A 9,460-nucleotide genomic window follows, 5' to 3' on the forward strand; every position below is an offset into this window, starting at 1 on the left:
CATTCAAGGCTTAGAATCATAGAATCATAGAATATCAGGGCTGGAAGGGACCTCAAGAGGTCATCTAGTCCAACCCCCTGATCAAAGCTGCACCAATCCCCAACTAAATCATCCCAGCCAGGGCTTCAACAAGCCTGACCTTAAAAACTTCTAAGGAAGGAGATACCAACACCTCCCTAGGTAACCCATTCCAGTGCTTCACCACCCTCCTATTGAAAAAGTTTTTCCTAATATCCAACCTAAACTTCCCCCACTGCAACTTGAGACCATTACTCCTTGTTCTGTCTTCTGCTACCACTGAGAACAGTCTAGATCCATCCTCTTTGGAACCCCCTTTCAGGTAGTTGAAAGCAGCTATCAAATCCCCCCTCATTCTTCTCTTCTGCAGACTAAACAATCCCAGTTCCCTCAGCCTCTCCTCATAAATCATGTGCTCCACCCCCTAATCATTTTTAACCAAGACCAGGGGAATGCTGGGATTTGTAGTTTCTAGGGCTGAGCGGAGTTGTAGGCTTTGGAAAAAGGAATTCTGGGAAAGGGGCAGTAGCTCCTTTTCCCAAGCAGAAGGAGGGAGCAGGTTGAAGATGATTCTGCCAAGAGGATATAGGAAGTCACAGATATTTGGTGGTGAAGAATCAGGCTAAAGAATATCTGACAATATTCCATGGTGGGGATGGGCCTTCTAGTGCAACTGGTGAGCTACAAACCAATGGGACATACATACTAATGGCAAAAATAATCTAAACTTCTGTGCACAGAGAGAACAGAGGAAGATATTCAGGCAGTGCTAAGTAGGAATATTGTTTCACTTGATCACAGTACTCATTCAGTTTGATTGCATATCTATCTGTACAAGCCACATTCCAACCTTTTTATTTTAAATAGGGAACAATAAGTTTACTGGGACTGAATATAGGGTGATTATAAAAGTAACCTTTCAAATTAATTGCCATAGATAAGCAATTGACACATAAGAAAACAACTATTGCTTGTTAATTACTTGGCATTAATTGTCAACATTTCATTAGAATTTAATGCACAGCAATTAATATAACAAAAAAGTAATTAAACACAACAGTAACACCTGGTTTTCCTGGAGAATGAAGGCTAAAAATAAATGTTTTCCTTTATTTTTGGAAATATAAAAACATGGGTTAGCCTGATTGCAACACCTGAGGGTGCGTCAGTCTAGCTCATGTGCCTATAATAAATTAAACAGCGGATTATTTTCTTATGTTAACTTGTGAAATACAAACAGCATGCTACTTAGAGGTCATAATTGTTTGCTAAGTTATTAATTAAAGTGTCCTAAGCTGTTACTGTTTGAGTTTGTCACAGAGCCATGAACACATTGCACAGTGAATGTTTGCTGCAAAAATGCTTTACAGGAATTGGAACTGAGTAGTCTTAATACCTTGATAATTTGGGAAAATTCTCTTAATGGATTTTGTAATCTCAATGGTGGGATGGCACTGTCTGTGCTAACCAGAGGAGGGAGGCTGTTCAGGTACTGGAGCTGTCAAGGTTCCTTCCCTACTCTGAACTGTAGGGTACAGATGTGGGGACCTGCATGGACACTTCTAAGCTTAATTACCAGCTTAGATCTGGTATTGCTGCCACCACCCCAAGCACTACTTTTCTTCCCTGGGTAGCCTTGAGAGACTTCACCAATTTCCTGGTGAACACAGATCCAAACCCCTTGGATCTTAAAACAAGGAGAAATTAATCATCCCCCCTCCTTTCTCCCACCAACTCCTGGTGGATCCAGATCCAACCCCCTTGGATCTAAAAAATAAGGAAAAAATCAATCAGGTATTCAAAAAAAGGCTTGACCTCAATGAGGGCAGGATCAGGCAGTGCCGTTTGTCCCTCTTCCTCCTCACATAGGTAATCTGCATCTTCATAATAACTGTTCTCCTGGGGAAAGAATGAGAGAGAGACTGAATCAAACATGAGAGTTTCAGTCATATTGCTTAAAGCACTACTAGAAGGCCTTAGATACTATGGTGATGAGGGTGGCATAAGAACCTACATAGGATAGAATGGGAAAAAAATAAGATTTTTTGCTAAAAAATTAAAAATGTTGAAATTTTTTTTCCTATACAGGTTGAGATGGAACATTTTTTGGTTTATTCAATTTTTTTCACAATAAACTTGGTTTAGAAAACTTTGGCTGGGGGTTCCGCCTTCAGTTTCCCCCCCTTTTCCCTGCTTTTTATTCTTTCCTTCACTTTCCCCCTGAAAAGGGGGAGAGTGGGTGGGCAAAACAAAATAAAAAAATAAATCTATTTGGGTTTGTCTTGAAAAACAAAACTCTTTGAAAAAAAGAAAAATAATTCACAGACATGCTCATTTCTGAAACAGGCTTTTTTCTATGAAAAAACTTTGTTTTAATCAAAAAAGTGAGTAGCTCTATCTACTTGTCAGGAGAAGGATTGTAGGGTTGAGTGCAGAATTACATGCAATTTAAAGCTCACTCTGCCTGAGCTAGAATATCTAAGGGAATGTCTAGATCACAATCAGAGTTTGGGATTGGAGCACGTGTAGATATCCCCAAACTACCTTTAATCTAGCTAGCTCGGGGACTGGAAGGCTGCAATAGTGCAAGCTAGCCCTGCAAATAATTACCCAGGGTCTGGTGGGCTTGTACAGCCCACTCTGAAGAACACACTGCTGTAATTTCACTGCTCTGGGACCTGAGCTAGCTAGATTAAAGGTAGCTTGGGTATGTTGACAAGAGCTGTAATCACACCCAGTGGCTGCAGTAGAGACATATCCTTATGTAATGACCACTAGCTTGGTCGCCATTAGGAACAGGATCAGGGAAACTCCAGAGCTCAGGCTAGGTCTACACTGGGCGGGGAGTCGACCTAAGATACGCAACTTCAGCTACGCAAATATCATAGCTGAAGTTGGTGTATCTTAGGTTGATTTACCTGGCCGTGAGGATGGCGGCGAGTCAACTGCTGCTGCTCCCCCGTTGTACGGTGGAGTTCCGGAGTCGATGGCAGAGCGATCGGGGATCGATTTTATCACGTCTACATTAGACGCGATAAATCGATCCCCAATAGATTGGTCACTACCCGCCGATCCGGCAGGTAGTGTAGACAGACCCTAAGAAGCGCAGCTCTCTACAGCTTTCACCAAGGGGCCAACTTCCTGTTTAGAGGGATTCATATCCAGTGTGGATAAGACACAGAGGTGGATACCTAACACACATTGAACAGTAAGTTACATATGTTTGAGGAGTCTTTTAGTAATTAGATACAATGACAATACTTCTTTCTACTACCAGAGGAATAATTGTGTATTTTTTACTTTGGAATGGATCTTTTTTGTTTAACTGTAGAACGAAAACTATGTAGCACAGTGATTTATTTTAGCTATCTGTTTATGATACTTACATACACGATGCTTCCTATAAAACTAATTAGTAGCACCACTTCAGTATAATTAATAAGCAATAACCATATTGTTTGAGGATGCTAAATTTTTAATGTCATGTTGTTATGTGTCTGGCTTATTTTTCAGGGAACTTAATGTATCTGGCTAGACATTAATTAGGAAGACACTTTCAGCTTTATTGTTATTACCCACTATTTTGACTGATCTATTAAAATATTTTAGATAATTGAGATAGTTATTTGGTGGTAGGAAAAAACCCAGCTACAATGCTGGAATGAATATGACCTCATAACGTTTACTGCCTTGCTTTTCTCTACATTTTTCTCTAAAAAAATAGAATTTGATGTTTGAAAAATAAGTACACCAGCAAGATCAAGAGGTTGTGCCTCTCAAAAGTTTGCTGTCATGTTGTCTCTTTCAATTAAAAGTAATTCACATCTGCCACTTTTTGTTTATATACCTAGGACTGAATTCTGTCCTCAAAAAGGCAAGAAAAGTCCTATTGACTTCACTGATTGCATGAAAGATCTTGTGACTGTAACACAGGACCAGGCATCATGAGATCTGGTGTCTCTTCTTGGCTCTGCCACAGATTTACTGTGTGACCTTGGGAAAGTCATGTAAGCTGAGCTCCTCAAAGGTATTTAGGCATTTAACTTCCACTGGTTGCCTAAATACCTTTGAGGATCTGGACTCCAGGACTTATTTTTCAGAGATGCTGAGCACACACCTACTGAAGTCAGTGGATGCTGTGGGTGATCAGTACCTCTCAAAATCAGGCCCCTAACCTCTCTCAATTTCCCAAGCAGTAAGGGATTTGTCTAATCTATCACCTTGATGTCACAATACTGACCTACTGTACAAGTAAATTGTGCCTCCTGGCATATTATGCATCTCAATTAATTAGTGCATGTAGGTCATTGGGTAGAAGGTGCTATAAAAATGGAAAGCATTATTATTTTTGTCCCTTTACTCAGTGTTAGCAGATATCAGCGGCTTGGAGATCCATTTTCCATTGGAGCTGAAATTGGTAAATTCAAGTTAGCTGAAAACTTTGGGCATGTGTGACATTAGCACCTGTTGCTATAAGAGTATTATTCTTCATTGGGAAGTTGAATAGAACTGGGTGGGAACAGTTGTCCTGTCCAATGACATTTTTTGAGATTTCAAACATTTCTCAAAGAGAGACACCCCACACTCCATACTAGCCAATAGCCTGGTTGTCAGGGCATTCAGTTAGGATGTGGGTGATCCAGGACAAAATCCCCATGCTGGCTGAATCAGAGCAGGGAATTGAACCTGGTCTCCCACATACCAGGTGATACCCTAACCACGGGGCTATTTTCAGGGGATCTCTCTCGCTGTTTCTGTTTTGAAAAAATTGGCATTTTCTCCTAAAAACAAATTCATCAAAAAATTTCCAACCAGCTCCAGAGCTGAAAATACAGACATGGTGGCAGAACCTAACTCATGCACACAGGTGAAGTTTAATGAGAATTCAATGTACTTTGGACCTCACTGTGCCTGGCCCCTGTGTGAGTATGCGAGTGCATGGAGGTAGAGACACCTCGAGCCTTCAGCTGCCTCCTTGCAACCTTCACAAGCGATAGAGTCTCTGTGCTTCTCCCTGTTCCCCTAGAGGCACTGTTCACCTCAGATGGGGTGGGGAAGAGGAAGAACCATAGATTCATACAAGTACAGGAGTGGAAGAGACTTTGAGAGGTCTTCTAGTCCAATTCTCTGCACTCAGGGCAGGGTTAAGTGTTATCTAGATCTGCTCTTTAAAATCTCCAATGATGGAGATTCCACAACCTCCCTAGGCAATTGATTTCAGTGCTTCACCACCTGACAGGAAGTTTTTCCTAATGTCCATCCTAAACTGCCCTTGCTGCAATTTAAAACCATTGCTTCTTGTTTTATCCTTAGAGGTTAACAAGAACATTTTTTCTTCCTCCTCCTTGTAACAACCTTTTATGTACTTGAAAACTGTTATCATGTCCCCCCAAGTCGTCTCTTCTCCAAACTAAACAAAGCCATTTTTTTCAATCTTCCCTTACAGGTCATATTTTCTAGACCTTTAATCATTTTTGTTGCTCTTCTCTGGACTCTCTCCAATTTGTCCACATCTTTCCTCAAATGTGGCACCCAGAACTGGACAAAATAATCCAATTTTGCCCTGGAATAGAGCAGAAGAATTACTTCTCATGTCTTGCTTACAACACTTCAGCTAGTACACCCCAGAATGATGTTTGTCTTTTTTGCAACAGTATTACACGGTTGACTCATATTTAGCTTGTGTTCCACTGTAACCCCCAGATCCCTTTGTGCAGAACTCCATCCTAGACAGTCATTTCCATTTCCCATTTTATATGTGTGCAACTGACTGTTCCTTCCTAAGTGGAGTACTTTGCATTTTTCCTTATTGATTTTCATACTATTTATTTCAGCCCCTTTCTCCAGTTTGTCCAGATCATTTTGAATTTTAGTCCTATCCTCCAAAGCACTTGCAACCCCTCTCACCATTGTACCATCTGCAAACTTTATACGTGTACTCTCTATGCCATTATCTAAACCATTGATGAAGATATGGAACAGAACTGATCCCTGTGGGACCCCACTTGATATGTCCTTCCAGCTTGACCGTGAACCACTGATAACTACGCTCTGAGAAAGGTTTTCCAACCAGTTATGTACCTACCTTATAGTAGCTTCATCTAAGTTGTATTTCCCTAGTTTATTTATAAGAAGGTCAAGTGAAACAGAATCAAAAGCCTTACTAAAGTCAAGATTTACCACATTTACCACTTCCCCCCATCCACAAGGCTTGTTATCCTGTCAAAGAAAGAAATTAGATTGGTTTGACACAATTTGTTCTTGCCAAATCCATGCTTATCACCTTATTATCTTCTAAGTGTTTGCAAATGGATTGCTTAATTATTTTCTTCATTATCTTTCCAGGTACTGAAATTAAGTTGACTGGCCTGGGTTATCCTTTTCCCTTTTGTAGATTGGCACTATATTTGTCCTTTTTCTGTCCTCTGGAATCTTTCATCTTCCATGACTTTTTGAAGATAATCACTAATGGCTCAGATATCTCCTCGGTCAGCTTCTGGAGTTCTCTAGGAGGTATTTCATCAGCCCTGATGACTTGAAGACATCTATCTTGTCTAAGTAATGTTTAACTAGTTCTTTCCTTCTATTAGCCTCTGATCCTGCGTTGTTTTCACTGGCATTCAATATGTTAACACCATGGCTCTGATTCCTCCACCCTGGCCAGAAGAGTTGGTCAGCTGCAGAGAGAGGATTACCTTGGGCTGGGACACTTCTCCATCAGCCTTTGCTCAGTGCTCAGTGCTTAATCAACCATGGTCCAAATTCTTCTCTCTCCCCACATCTATACCTAGACAATTCAGAAGAGTCTGGCTTGTATTAAAAGGTCCCTTGTTTCCAAGTAAACAAGAATGTTGGTGTTTTAGCTGGGCTGGAAATACAAGTTATTGATGAAGTTCTGGGACAGATCCTCAGTCGATGTAAATTGAGGTAGCTTCAATAGTAAATTGAGCTATACTGAATTACACCAGCTGAGCATCTGGCCATTGGGTTTTATGTTTGTATTCCTCACAGATGTGCCTTGGAAATGAACCGTTTTGAAACCATGGGGTGTTTTGTATAACATTCTGATTAATTCTGTACTGGGGTTGAGCAAGAGAATGGACATAGACATTTATAATGTCCCAGGAAGGAACATACATGTAGCATAGTATGTAAATGTGATGAAGTAGAAAGAAAAAGACAGAACAAATCAATAGTTACTTCCCATTCCTATTTTTGAACTGTGAAACCATAATACAAACAATGAGGGCAGCATAATATTTCTCATGGAATGTTGATTTAAGACAGACACAAATATTACCTTTCAACAGAAGCAATACCCCCTCCCTCGCCCACACACACATCATGGGAAGAATCATTCAGGATAGCTATATCAAATGCTCCAAAGAGACCACATCCTTTCATTATTCTAGGTCAGGGGTTCCCAAACTGGGGTTCGTGAACCCCTGGGGATTCATGAAATGTTACAGGGGCTCTCGGGAAAAAAAATCTCTAATGGCAGACAGAGCTGTCCATAGGGACCCTGGGCAGCATGGGGCCAGCAGCCCGGAGCCTGGGGACTTCTAAGAGCTAAGCACATCAAAGCAAGCATATCTATCACACCGAGGAGATTTAAACTTCAAGACTCCTCTTACGAAATTGTCATAAATATACCGCTAAGGGTGGCATAAAATCCCTCCTTACCTCTAAAGGGTAAAGAAGCTCAGATAACCTGGTTGGCACCTGACCAGAAGGACCAATGGGGGAAAAATATACTTTCAAATCTGGAGCGGGGGAGGATTTGTTTTGTGCTGTGTGTGTTCTCCCGGGAAAAAAAGGGAGAGACCAAGCAAGTAATCCAGCTCCCACTGAAATGATACATCATATATTACAGAAATAGTAAGCAATAGCAAAGAAATGTGTTAGAGTATCTTTTGTTTTAGCTTGTGAATTTCCCCTGTTCTAAGAGGGAGGTTTATCCATGTTTTTGTAACTTTAAAGTTTTGCCTGGAGGGGAAATCCTCTGTGTTCTGAATCTTTTTGTTACCCTGTAAAGTTATCTTCCATCCTGATTTTACAGAGGTGATTCTTTTGTCTTTTTTTAAATACATTATTCTTTTAAGAGCCCAATTGATTTTCATTGTTCTTAAGTTCCAAGTACCACGGGGCTATTTTCAGGGGATCTCTCTCGCTGTTTCTGTTTTGAAAAAATTGGCATTTTCTCCTAAAAACAAATTCATCAAAAAATTTCCAACCAGCTCCAGAGCTGAAAATACAGACATGGTGGCAGAACCTAACTCATGCACACAGGTGAAGTTTAATGAGAATTCAATGTACTTTGGACCTCACTGTGCCTGGCCCCTGTGTGAGTATGCGAGTGCATGGAGGTAGAGACACCTCGAGCCTTCAGCTGCCTCCTTGCAACCTTCACAAGCGATAGAGTCTCTGTGCTTCTCCCTGTTCCCCTAGAGGCACTGTTCACCTCAGATGGGGTGGGGAAGAGGAAGAACCATAGATTCATACAAGTACAGGAGTGGAAGAGACTTTGAGAGGTCTTCTAGTCCAATTCTCTGCACTCAGGGCAGGGTTAAGTGTTATCTAGATCTGCTCTTTAAAATCTCCAATGATGGAGATTCCACAACCTCCCTAGGCAATTGATTTCAGTGCTTCACCACCTGACAGGAAGTTTTTCCTAATGTCCATCCTAAACTGCCCTTGCTGCAATTTAAAACCATTGCTTCTTGTTTTATCCTTAGAGGTTAACAAGAACATTTTTTCTTCCTCCTCCTTGTAACAACCTTTTATGTACTTGAAAACTGTTATCATGTCCCCAAGTCGTCTCTTCTCCAAACTAAACAAAGCCATTTTTTCAATCTTCCCTTACAGGTCATATTTTCTAGACCTTTAATCATTTTTGTTGCTCTTCTCTGGACTCTCTCCAATTTGTCCACATCTTTCCTCAAATGTGGCACCCAGAACTGGACAAAATAATCCAATTTTGCCCTGGAATAGAGCAGAAGAATTACTTCTCATGTCTTGCTTACAACACTTCAGCTAGTACACCCCAGAATGATGTTTGTCTTTTTTGCAACAGTATTACACGGTTGACTCATATTTAGCTTGTGTTCCACTGTAACCCCCAGATCCCTTTGTGCAGAACTCCATCCTAGACAGTCATTTCCATTTCCCATTTTATATGTGTGCAACTGACTGTTCCTTCCTAAGTGGAGTACTTTGCATTTTTCCTTATTGATTTTCATACTATTTATTTCAGCCCCTTTCTCCAGTTTGTCCAGATCATTTTGAATTTTAGTCCTATCCTCCAAAGCACTTGCAACCCCTCTCACCATTGTACCATCTGCAAACTTTATACGTGTACTCTCTATGCCATTATCTAAACCATTGATGAAGATATGGAACAGAACTGATCCCTGTGGGACCCCACTTGATATGTCCTTCCAGC

The sequence above is a fragment of the Mauremys reevesii genome, linkage group 2 (assembly GCF_016161935.1).
Source record: "Mauremys reevesii isolate NIE-2019 linkage group 2, ASM1616193v1, whole genome shotgun sequence".
Classification (NCBI taxonomy): domain Eukaryota; kingdom Metazoa; phylum Chordata; order Testudines; family Geoemydidae; genus Mauremys; species Mauremys reevesii.